The 13,298-nt window shown below is 42.4% G+C and overlaps 1 protein-coding gene across 1 annotated transcript in view; it reads left to right on the forward strand.

Moving 5' to 3' along the window:
• Window positions 1-13,298, forward strand: part of CCDC112 (coiled-coil domain containing 112) — a 137,229-nt gene that overhangs the window by 11,996 nt on the left and 111,935 nt on the right. The window contains exon 2 of the mRNA XM_072958067.1: window positions 9,510-9,612. The gene's annotated coding sequence lies outside the window, so the exon portion shown is untranslated. The remainder of the gene's footprint in view (window positions 1-9,509; window positions 9,613-13,298) is intronic.

Raw genomic sequence — 13,298 nt, forward strand, 5'->3', positions numbered from 1 at the left:
ACTATTAAACTATTGGTTAGGTTTAGCAGGCACTTTGGTCTTTTTAAATCTTCTGACATTTCAAATTACTGTATGTACAGATTCTTTGCAGAACAACCACAGAAGGTGGCTAATAACCCTAAAGGCAAACAATGTGTGTATTCTAAAGAGTGGCCACTGAAGAAACAGGGATTGGTGTTCTGTTTATATTCAAAACCATGGAGAGACATTTCAAAGAGGGTGGAAGGGGAGTCAAGATGGCTCAGAAAGGAAGGAGGTTTCAGAAGATATTTGCTAGTGATGCAAACTCTTGTATTTTCCACAAGAGTGAATGATTAATAGCAGTAGTTTATTGGCCAGTTGTGAAATATTGGGTATCCCACCTCTATACTCTTTTTTTGAGACAAGCTTTTAGATAACTAGTTTTGTTCGGTTTCCCCCAAGCAGACCTGGAGACAAGGCTGAGGTTAGCTACTTATTTGGAAGTGGATCCCAGAAAACATCTCTGAAGGAATGGGACTAACAAAACAGGGGAGGAAAGCCCATGATAAGTGGGTTACCACTGCAGGCAAGTGAGGCTTAGTCCTACTGGGAACCTTCAAGTAAGTGAGTAGAAACAGCCTCAGAACTTTCCCAGGAAGGGTCAAGGAAGTCGGGGGTATGTATCCATCAGCTCTGCCCTTGTTGGTTGAGGATCACCCCAGGAGCTTTGAATCCTAGAAAAAACCTCCAGATGGAGAAGGAGAAAGGTTTTAGATGAGAAGATGTCAGGGGGAAAGGAATGAGTCCACCATCCTACAGGTGAATAGATCAAGGGAGCTATGGGATGGGGCATCAACAGCGCCAGCTACACTGGCCTTTGGTATATAGTTGAGAAATGTAGGTTTGTCAGGAGAAATTAGTTATTTTCTCCAATAGGAAGAGGGTCTATTTGTCTGTTTCCTAAAAAAAGACTTCAATGAAATGATTTGGGGCAGGTTTCTCAGTTGCACCCTCTAGTAACATTAACTTGACATGTAAACAGAATAGTAATAGGAACAGGGCTATACTATCAGAGTACCTCTGTGATAGGAAATATTATAAAGCCATTACCATCCTGCTGTCATAATTTTCAATAGCATGAAAAATGTTAAGTGAAATGTTATTGCTAAGTGAAAAAAATCAGGTTACAAAACTATAGTAGTTTTAGTTACATGAGAAAAATCTTTTCACACAGAAAAAAAAAAAGACTAGAAAGAAATATACCAACATGTTAATGATATCTATCAGTAAGATAATAGATAATTTTGTAACTTTTAATTCTTTTCTTCATTTCCCAAATGTTCTGTTAACATTTTTTTTACCTTTTTTATTGCTGTTGTTTTTTAAGTAAATGTGTTTTTGGTTTTCTTTGTATGATTAGATTAAATGGGAAACTTGCTGGGTAGACAGGTGGTTTAATCTTGGGTTTGTTGGTTTGAACCCAGGAGGCAGGCTGTCGCTTAGCTCTGTCTTTGCTGCCCAGTTCCCCAGGGCAATCTGACATTCTGTGGCTACTCATTTCAAGGTTAGCCCATGAGCCTTTTCTGCATGAACTTGAGAGATGAAGAGGCCAGTTCACAGATGTTATCTTCCCAGCAAGACTTCTGCAAGGGCTATAGGGAGGCAGTACCTGGGAGAGGTTATCCACGTGTCTTTTTTGAGTCAAGCTGAGGAGCACATCCTGGTTTGCTTTCATAGCAGTTTATTGCCCTCAGTTAGCAGCCATCCTGGCTAGTGGTGGTCACAGGCACTGAATTCTCAGCCCTGTCTTGGAATAAGCATGGTGCTAGGAGTGTTAGAGGACTATAAACAAGAGTTTCCCTAAGAATACAGTATTTCAGAGGGAAAGTAATGTAGTCCACTGGAAATGAATGATCACGTAAAGAGGATATGATGAAAGGCCAACATGACGTACAAATAAAATGTGTGGTAGTTTAATAGGGAAGAACAGGCCAGACTCCATACTAGACCTGTTCCTTCGGCTTTAACCCTCTGCTCTGTATCCTATGCTTAGTCTTGCTGGTTCTGCACCTTTTGTGAAAGAATGTTGCCTATAGCCTGAAATATACAGGGCAACCCATTCTCAAGGCTCTGACCTTTAAGGGTATAACAATTTTCCATTCATATAAAGATAAAAAGTTGCACAACAGAGAATAACGTGTGTCTTGTTGGAGGCTTATAGGAACATCATGATCTGACCTATGTAAACAGCTGCAAGAGCAAAGGATTCCCACATCAAGAAGTTTGCAACAACCAACCACACCCCCTCCCGTTTTTAGTATAAAAGGAGCCTGAATTCTGGCCTAAGTAAGATGGTTCTCCAGGACGTTAATCCTCCATCTTCTTGGTTTACTGGCTTTCTTAATAAAGTCATTATTCCTTGCCCCAACACCTGGTCTCCTGATTTATTGGCCTGTCATGTGGCGAGCAGAACGAGTTTGGACTCAGTAATATTAGGAATTCAGGAGGTGGTTGGGAAAGTGTGCTCTAGGAAAGAGTCTCTGTGTACTGGAGTGGTTGAGAAAGGCTTTCTAGAGAAAGTAACGCTTTAAATAATGGGTCAACCATAAAATGATGAAAACCACTACTGTTGTCTAAGTTTATGTACAGCCCAGAGTATCTAGAAGTCTGATCATGGCTCTGCCTCAGATTCCATGTATGTCATCAGGAGTATGTTTCCTGGCCCAGAATATGCCAGTGTTCATAGCCCTCTGCCCAATAGGTGTGTTTTGATGAGTAACTGATAGTAAACATCCTGGGCAAATTTGGTGGTGCTGTTGCTAAAGACTTAAAAATGTCAGTCAATTAAATATAGAGACAGGCACCAGTGGATTGTAGAGACATAAAATAACAGTGATGGAAAGCTCAGGTATGCTTGAGGTACTTTCCAGAATCAGCAAGTGGATTCAGGAGGAATGTTTTTTCTTGTGTATTCTAGTTACAAGTTGAATATAAAACAGTGGAATTAATTGAAGACCAATTATTCAATTCCTCATGTGTGGTTAGCACTAAGCTGGGTAACATTAGAGGAATTTAAAACATCATTAGCAAGAGTGTTGTTTTGGTGACTTCAGGGATCAAAGACCTGAACTGGAAGCTATAATCCTCAGGAGTGTGATTGATTGTTGCAAACTTCTTGATGTGGGAATCCTTTGCTCTTGCAGCTGTTTACATAGGTCAGATCATGATGTTTCTGTAAACCTCCAACAAAACACATATTATTCTCTGTTGTGCAACTTTTTATCTCTATATGAATGGAAAATTGTTATACCCTTAAAGGTCAGAGCCCTGAGAATGGGTTGTCCTGTATATTTCAGGCTATAGGCAACATTCTTTCATAAAAGGTGCAGAACCATTATGACTAAGGAAACGGAGCACAGGGTTCGAGTTGAAGGAACAGATCTAGTATGGAATCAGATTTGTTCTTCCCTATTACAGAATGAAAGGCTTCACTACTTTAATAATCTCTCTCCCTATTAAGTCTCAGCCTTACCTTTCTATATGCAACAATTTTTAAAAGAAAATTTGGGTATCAGCTAACAGTCCAGAAGATTGGGAGGAGGAAGGAAGGGGACTTCTTACCGTATCTCACTGGAACTACTTATCTGGTCTTGTAGGGAGAGTGATTTGTCCTCTTGATCCTAAAAGCAAGCATGGCTGAGTCTCTCTCCACCTGAAGCACAACAGGTTTTCCAAGATGGGTTGACTTTTCACAGCTGGAAGAATACTCAGGTTCACAGAAATGGTCAGCATCCTCTGAATCACCACAGTGCAGAGATGAAGACGCACAGTGGAGTCTTTTTTTGGTGGCCTTTGCTTAGAGTCGAATCTCACCAAGACAGAGGATAATTTCCTGAAGACATGCAAAAACTTTGCCATAGCTTGTAAACAAAATTCCAAAGGAAGAATTCCAAGACATTCTGAACATGGTGTTTATGCCACTCCTTCAGACATTTGTCTTATTTGAAAAAGGACAGCTCGTTGTTTAGGAATTAGATTTCACATATATTTAAAGAAAAATACTGCAGACTGTTTAAAGTTATTGTGCTTTACGTATAAAATGTTGTTTAGCTTAGTTGACATTTCCTAATCTTCTTTGTGTTGGGCGTAAAGAGTAAGCAAGCAGCAGGATTTCGCAGTGGAAAAGGAAGAGCTTGTATTTGTTTTCCACATTTGGGTTTATGACCTTGCCTCTTTTTCTTCCTTTCTTTCTTTTTTTTAAGCCTTCTTAAAAAACAACTGAAAAATCCCAAGTCTTTAGAGAGGATTAGAAGGCCAAGGAACAGCCTTGGTCTAAGGTGAAAGAGCAGTACACAAGGAGTCAGGAGAGCTGGGGTCTAGGTCCCCATTGGCCACTGGCCACCGGGAACTTGGTCCATGTCCCTCAAGCTGTCCCTCTGCCTTGATCTGCTCATAAGTGCCATGAGAAGCTGGGCTGGGTCAATCCTCAGGCCCTTCCAACTCTACTGTTTGTTTGAAAGATTTTCCTCTGAGAATTCTAGTGCCCTTACATAACTCACAAGGCTTCAAGTCCATTTAGGGAAGCACAGGAGCCTCAGCTGTGCTCTCATCACATAGAACCAGTAAAGCTCAGAAAGGCATTTCGGCCAAAGGTAGTATGGGAACAGTGCGTCCAGACACAGACTGGGAAGAGCTAAGACAATCCATCATCCTGACGATGCAGGCATTGGAACGGGGCTCCTGTCCAGCTTGGGGCTTGATGGGGAAAACTGGCTTCTGGTTAGAATCCTAGTGTAGTGAATAGGTGTGGAGAGACGCCTAAAGCCAAGGGTGGGCCAGCCCTGCCGCAAACATTGTCTGTCTGACCTTGGCCAAGTCACTTGCCTCTCTGGAACACTGTCTCTTTATAGGTCTGACGTGAGGGTAATAAGATCAGCCCTGCCTTGCTCAGCAGCTTGTGGTAAGGTCAAAATACATGTGGGAGTAAAAGAAGAAATGTGATCAGCTTTTAATGGGGTTTCTGCCCCTGCGCCTGGCCTAGGAAAGACACAGGGCTGGGGGATTTAAGCACAGGGATGAAAGGGGGCAGTCTGGGCTGAGGGAGGGGAGGCGAGATCAGGTAAAGAGCCGGCTGGAAGGACAGGTGAGCACAGGGAACAGCTCTTACCCAGCAGCCAGCTTCAAGCTGGGGAAGTCAGCAGCTGCAAGCACCCATGTCCACATCCAAATGCCCTCTCTTAATGGATGATGTGGTCTTACTGCTAGAAATGTCTTGTACTGTTTCTTAGTTAATTTTTTTATTGAATTATAATTTATTTACATTGTGTTAATTTCTGGTGTATAGCATAGTGATTCAGTTAAATATATATACACACACACACATACATATATATATATACATACATATGTAGTAAACTTCTTTTCATAATCTTCCTCATTATAGGCCATTACAAGGTACTGAATATAGTTTCCTGAGCTCTACAGTAGGACCTTGTTATTTATCTATTTTATATATTGTAGTTGGTATCTGCAAATTCCAAAATCCCAGTTTATCCCTCCCACCCCCTTCCCTCACAGTAACCATGTTTGTTTTCTATGTCTGTGAGTCTGTCTCTGTTTTGTAAATAAGTTCATTTGTGTCCTTTTCTTCTGTTCCACTATATATTCTAAACGGAAAATGTCTGGCTGTGGGACTGCAGGTGCCGATACCCTGATTCCCCAGCCTAAGGTTCCCTTTCCTTGAGAGACTTGTGAGAGCCCTGTCTAGTGGCTCCTGACATGCTGCACAAGAAGATGACACCCTGATCACTTCTCAGGAGGGACCTCCATAGACTAGTGAGGCAGTGACAGGGCGATGATAGAAACCAGGCCAAGTAACGGCAATAATGATAAGCATAGTTACTGGTTTTGGAGCACCATGGTCCAGAAGCTGAGCTAAATGCTCTACATACATTTGCTTACTTAACCTTCACAGCTCCCCAGTGGGCTTGTTGTATTATTGTACTCCAGTTGAGGGAGGTTAGGAGAGGTCAGGAGACCCTAAATCTCCTAGCCTATCTTCATGATAGAATTGACTTTGAACCCACTTTGTTAGGACTCTAAATCCTATTCTCAGTCATTGTGCTGTTCTGCTCCTGTTGAGTCCACAGACTGTTATCGTGTCAGCCCAAAGCTGCCTGGACTTGAGCAGAATTCCAAAGTAAGAACTGAGTCAGTTCTGAGCAGTGAAGAGACCAAGACTCAACCGTGATCCCAAACGGGCCTGATGTGCTCCTTTTTGGGGGGGGGCAAAGGTAAAGCAAATAAAAACAGTAGCTCTGCCCTGGTCTAGGAAAAGTAAGATGCCCTAGAAGGGACAGAAATGATTTGTTGTTGACCGTTACAGTTAGTGGTGTCCTGATGCCACCTTGTACGGGCTCACACTGCCTTCAAGAGATGCTCACACTATGCATCTCTTCCCAACTCCACATTTAGTCAAGTTAGCTTCCTAGCAGGGACTTGGCGCGGGGGGAGTATTAACACCATGGAAAATGGCAAACGCTACAGGTAGAGTTTGTTTCTCTGTAGAGCCCTTGTTAAACATGTACCTGCGCTGATTCTAGCCATGTTTGTCTTTTTTTTTTTTCAATGAATTGTAGGTCCCTATAAAGAGTTGTGTCTGAAATGTGTCTAAAGGAAGCCTTAATCCTACACATGCAGATATTATGCATGGATTAGGAGAGCCATTCTATCATGGACAGGTAAAGACATTCACTGAAAGCTGCTTGGTAACTAAACATGCTGAAAACAATTGTATAAGGGGGATGAGACCTTGCTGTTGGTTCCAGTAGAGCATCTTGCTCTCAGAGCTGCCATCTGTGCTTGCAGAAGAAGAGGTCTGTGGTCAGCATTTCCTTTGTTAAGATCTGTTGGCTTGGACTGTGACAGCGAGACCGCATGTCTGTTTGAATGACCTTTTCCTTTTTGGCGTTTAAAAATAACCTACCAAAGATAACATGGATAAATGAATTGAAGCGGGGTGCTGAGCGGATTGATTTGAGAAAAATATTTTGTCAGATCGCCTAACTACTCACTCTGTCTGCCTTCACCAGATATGGCGCATATGTTATCTGTAGAGTCACCTCCCCTGATTTTCCGTGGAAATGGGAATTGAGGATAGAATTGTTGCCTGATGCAAGTTCATGTGCCCGATGCATCGTGGGGCTGAACAAACCAACATGTTGGGGTTTTGAGCAGAGAAAGGTTTATTGCAGGGCAGAGCAAGGAGAATGGGGTGGCTCGTGCCCAGGAAAACTCTGAACTCCCTGAAGGGTTTCAGCAAAGCATATTTAAAGGCCAGGTAAGGGAGGGGGTCTCAGGGTGTGTGATTAGTTTGCGCACAGTTCTCTGACTGATTGGTGTGGAGGTAGCAGGGTGGTCCACACTATCAACCCCTAGGCACCAGGTCTGGGGGCCATGAGCTCTCCATCATCAAGTAGTTAATTTCTTCCCTTTGGTGGTGGTTTTAAGCATCTGAAAAACTCAGAAAATATGCCTGAGATACTGTGATCTGTGTACTTCAGAGAGGAGCTACAGCAGAGGGGGGAAGGTCTGTCCTAGGAAGACCCCACAGTGTCCTGCTCAGTTACAAAATAAAGAAGTAGAACCCACATGTCAGTTTTCCTATTATTTCCAGGGTCTCTTGAATTAAGCCTTTTTTTGTCTGAACTGGAGGAGAAGCATGCATTTCAGCTGTTCTCCCAGCTCCTTCCTTCCTCCCTCCACGTAAAGGCACCTGGGGAGGTAGAAATGTCTGCTAGATACTTACTCCGGCATCCTGTAACTACGGTTAGGAGGCAGTAGCTCCAGTCTCTCTCACTACAGTCCCTCCCTTCTGTGCCTAAGTAACTACCGTCCGTGGGGCCTGCAGCACAGCCAGCCCTTGAAATGTGCTGTTCCAACTGCTTGAGGGGGGCTGGGTTTCAGGTCAGTTCAAGACCTTTGTTCTTTCCAAGAGTACTTGCTTTCTTGATCCGGACTTAGCAGGTAAAAGGATACCTTCCCTCAGATTCCCTAGTAAAGTAGCAGCCAGAGTGCTAGTAAAAATAATAAGAGATAAAATTAGCCACCCTGAGCAGCCAAGAGCTCGCCTGGCCTGACCTCGCAGGGGGAGCATGGGGCCAGCTGGGAGGTCCTGCCTGGTGCGGTCCCGCTTCTGCTGGGCTCCTCACCAGAGGGTCTTATGTAAGACTGGTCACAGCAGCCTGCCCTCCCTGCTGAGACAGTTCACCGGACACAGGATTAGCCAGCGAGAGCCAAGCTCTATTTCTGGAAGCCAGAAAGTTCAACTGGAGGGTAGCCACTGAGAAGATACTGGTTTACACCACTGAAGGGAGTAGAGACAGAGACTCCTAAGGGGAAAATTATTTTAGGAGATCATTTTGTACAGATAAGCCAAGAATATTTGGGATCAGAGGAGGGGAAGAAAGCAGAGAGTGAAAAACTTGAAAAGTAACTCTGTTCCTCCTGCTATCCTGCCCTCCTTTGGCTACTGCACTGATTCTGCCCCAGGATTAAGTATAACTTATTCGATAAGCCTGCTGAAATGAGATTGTGTGATTTCATCTTTGCCACCAACCTAAACTTATGTTTGGACACATATTATACATAATACATTGTACAGTAAATTCTGATTATTCAACTTCCTAGAGAATCTCTGTTAGCTAAATAAATACCAGATCCCCACACTGGGCTGGACGTTTGCTATTATATTCAGGTTGTGGGGAGGGGTGTTACTATCATGCATGCATTTATCTGTTTCACTGTCTCACTAGGCGATTAATTCCTTCAAGACAGAAGGAAATAGGAGGTATGGTGATAATGTGGCCAATTAAAGAGAAATTATCTGAACTCATGTCTTTGATGGTGGTGATGGTTGTGTGTGTGTGTGTGTTTTGGCAGAATGGGTGTGTAGAGTCTATTGGAACTGACAGTTTTGAAAGGGGGTAGGTCCAAAGCTGGGAAGGCGAGAACCAAGCTGGAATCTAGGAACAGAGATGAAAACTAGCAACCAAGGCAGGCTGAAAGCAGGGACACTGAGGCACATGGGCATGGAAAAATCCAGAAGGCAGAAACCAAATCAAGAAAGGGATATCTATCCTACAGCAGAAAAGGATAGAGAACATTAGCCAGGAAACTGGGTTTTAATGAGACTCAGAACATTCCTGAGATCCTAAGGTTAGCAAAGAGAGTGCATGCACCCAGGCCCAGACCCATCCTGCCTGAGCCAGAGGCAGGGGATTCTGTCACCCAAATACTTCAGTGCACCACTTAGTATCTGATATTATATATCCAGGTGAGCACCCAGCAGTTTTGGAGGACACCTTTTGTGTATACATACACATTATTGAAGTATAGTCAGTTTACAAGGTTGTCAATTTCTGGTGTACAGCATGGAGGACACCTTTTGGAAACTGCTTTCACAGACAAGTTTTTGAATAAGACAAGAAAACAAATATCATGAGTTCTTTGTTAAAGATTTTATTATTTTACTCTTTATATTTAAGCAGAGGGTTACAAGGCCAAATCTGTGCCAGGTGGAGGATGGATGGGTGCCTGGGATGCCCGATGGAAGCCAACACGGTGGGCCAGGAAGAGATGGCCCAGACAAAGGTGGGTGTCTGGAATGGGGGATGGAGGTTCAGGATGCAGAAAACAGATTTGACAACAAGTTGGACCACTGGATGCTATTTGAAATGCCTACAGGCCTTTATATGTGTTTAAAATTTTCTGTAATAAATTTATTTTAATTGTAAGAAAACAAGAGACAGAGAGCTCCAGTAACTATGCTGGAAACCTACAAGTTAGAGAGACTTAAGCCTATCAACCAACTGCAATGCAGGGACCTTATTTGGATTTGTTGTTAAAGCAAGTTGTTCAAAATCTTATAAGACTTGGAAAGTTGAACACTGACTTTCTGTATTAAGGAATTGTTATTTTTACATGCCATAATGGCATTGTGGTTGTTTTTTTTTTTAAAGAGTCTTTATTTTTTAGAGATAAATGTTGATGTATTTATAGATGAAATCATATGACTGAAGTTTTCTCCAAAATATATGCAGGAGTGTGAAGAAGTTAGCTGAAACAAGATTGTCTCTGAGTTGAATTTTGTTAGTTAGATGATGGACTCACGGGGACTCGTTACACACGGAGCCGAGACTTTCCTGGTTGTGACAGCTGCCGGTGCCATGTGCCAGAAACTTTTCAGAGCCCCATGTCTGTTCCGCTCGTATCAGTGAACGTTCCTATTGTTCTAGGGTGAAGACATCCAAGTGCCCACTTTAACAGAGAGAGGAAACAGAACCACCAGAAGGTGGGAGTTGTAGAGGAGCTTTTTTGTTTGTTAAAAGTGTATCTATTCATCTCTTTCAGCTAAAAATTGAAAAGAAGCAGCATTTTGGAACTTACAAGACGAGTAATGGTGTGTGGGAGAAGCTGCTTGCCCCCTTCTCTTTTTCTTCCTTAGAAGCTGAACCTTCATTGTTTGGCAGATTTCATTGCTGCCCAAATATTTCCCAGCATTTTTACTAAGAGGTGTGCCGTGTGATTTAGTTCTGGTCAATGAGATGTAGGCAGAAATGTTATGCGGGGCTTGCTGGGAGCCAATTCATCTAGGAGGTGTGTCCGTCTCTTCCCTCTCTTTTTTCTGTGGCCTGGAATGCAGTTGTGAGGTGTAGAGGTGCCACAGCTACGCTGAACCACTGAGGATGGAAGTCACACACCTTGTGCAGCAGAACAGAAGGAAAGAAGGAGTCTAGGTCTCTGATGACTCTGAACTGCCTGTCTCTGGACTTACTTTACAAAGTGAAAATAAACCTTCATATGGTTAAGCCAAAAATCACTCTAGGTTTTTCATTAGATGCAAAGAGCTGAAATGCTAATTAATACAGGTAACTGATTGCTTATTGTTAATAAATAAAGCACTAATCAAAAGTAAAATTGTATAGAGCCATTGACTCAGCAATTCCAGTCAGGATTTCACCCTGTAGGTACATACCAAGAAATAGTACTGTTTGCAAGAGCAAACACTGCAGACAACTTGAACATTCATGGGTGGGGACTGGTTACACAAAGCCTTCAGTGGGATGTCAGGCAGCCATTCTAAGAATGAGATCTGTCCATGTTCCCATGAAAGAGCCCCAGGTCCTATAATTCACTAGAAATGAGTACCTTACAAAGAGGCATGTGTAGTTTGATCTCTTTTGTGTAAATTATATCATATAAATATAACTTGTATATATGTAATTATACAACATATGTTATTATCTATATTTATTATAGTTCATTATACCATATATATGAATTATATATAATTATATATATTATACATATTTATTTTATTATACCATATATGTGAATTATATATTATATATAACATATAATTATATAAATTATATATTATATAACACATTATATATGTATATATAAACACATATATATTTTTTTCTTCCCCTAGAAGGAAATAAAACCTTGCTAACTGAAGGAAGGAAGAGAGGGCCAGGGAGTTGGTGTGGAGAGAGGCTTTTATTTGTCATTGTATATATTTTTTGTACAGACTGAATTTTGTCTCTACAGTCTGTCTTTATATTAACAAAAGAATTACTTCCAATAGCACACATTTCCTCCAAGCCTAATTTTATAAATTAATAGCACACAGAGTTTTCATTCATTACAGTTTCTTCAGTATCATTATACTGATATTTAAGGTGCAGTCTGATTTCAGTCTGTACTCATTTAAATGGTTATAATAAAGATATTATTGCCCCCCCATCTCCGATCACTGTCCTCCTCTGCCTCTGCCTCTCCCTCCCCCTCTCTTTGACTCCCACTCCTCATTCTCCTCTCCTTCTCCCACTCTCCTCCTCCCGTAAATGAGCCATATTACTGACTCTCTGGGGACCTAGTCTTCCCAGGATGCATGCAGAGGATCAGGGGAGACCAGAACCCAGGAAAGCATCTCCCCAGGGATGGATGAGCTAGCTAGGGACTCCGTCCTCCAGTTCTGGGGCAGAAACTGATACTCTGCCTGAACGCACAGTCCTGGGAACACAGTGGCCTCCAAATAGTTTTCACCAGGTTGTTTACTTCTTGCAGATGAATGAGGACACATGTGCTCCTACAGGAGTTGGCACATGTCCAGGAGCTTATTTACTCTGACTTCAAATGAAGACAAAGGTTTATTTTGACTCTTTCCTGCAGCATCAGAGCTCTGCTTACAAGAGCAGGATGGGAACACAGCAGGATAATGGCAGCAAGACAGCCGTGTGCCATGAGGCAGATGGCAGAAGATGTGACATTTGTTTCCAAAGGATCTCAAGGCCCTATGAAGCTCACAAGAGCAGCTCAATTGGTGTTCCAATTTTAGGACAGTTATTTCTATGGGAAGTAACCTTACTTGCTGACTGACTACTTCAATAATAAAATCTGAACCTTGCTTGGCAACCCCGAGAACCAGAAAGGACTGCTGTAGAATGACCAAGAAGACTCTGTCTATGGAGTGACAAGTTCCAGGGTTGCTTCAGAGATGGATTCTCACATAGGTTAATATGTGTTGATAAAGTCTGAGAGATGAAGGGAGGAATATGTGGGAAATACGGGATCTAGGAATTTGCCACTTAACCAGGTGTGTTAGTCCCAACCATTTTGGTTATGAAATACATGCCCAACTTAAACTGGCTTAAAAAAACTTGGGATTTATTGATCCATATGCCTGGAAAGTTTGGTGAGTGATTTCAGGTACAGTTAGACCCAGGGTTTTAAATGATACACAAAGGACATTGTCGCTGCCTCCCTCTCAGCTCTGCTTTTGTCTGTTAGTTTCATTCATAGTCAGGCATTCCCTCCAGGGTGTAAAAGATGGTTACCAGGGTTTCCATCTGCCAGTTTAGAAATCCCAGGATCAGACACTTTTTTTCTCTATAGTTTCAACAATGTCAGGGCTGATGTTCACTGGCCCGGTTTGGGGTGCATGCCCATCTCTGAACCAATCACTGCCCCTGTGATCGTCCAGGCCCAGACCTGGTACCCAGACCTGGAGCCAGAGTCACAACTAGATTGGGGAGTGGGATGGGGTGGGGTACCAGGGGCATTTCAAAGGAAAATTACTATGTTGTTATCAGATGCAGGAGAAGATAATTGACAGGTAATTAAATATCGACTACTTGGGTATAGACTTCCAAGCTTCAAGTTTTTTCCAGTAGTAAATGAAAAAGAGAAGGGGGACTACCAATATACCCCCAGTATATGATGCTTCTTGAAATGTTATAGGTTAGAGGCTCCCAGACTACAGCCAAGGCTTT

Source organism: Vicugna pacos, chromosome 3, assembly GCF_048564905.1.
Source record: "Vicugna pacos chromosome 3, VicPac4, whole genome shotgun sequence".
Classification (NCBI taxonomy): domain Eukaryota; kingdom Metazoa; phylum Chordata; class Mammalia; order Artiodactyla; family Camelidae; genus Vicugna; species Vicugna pacos.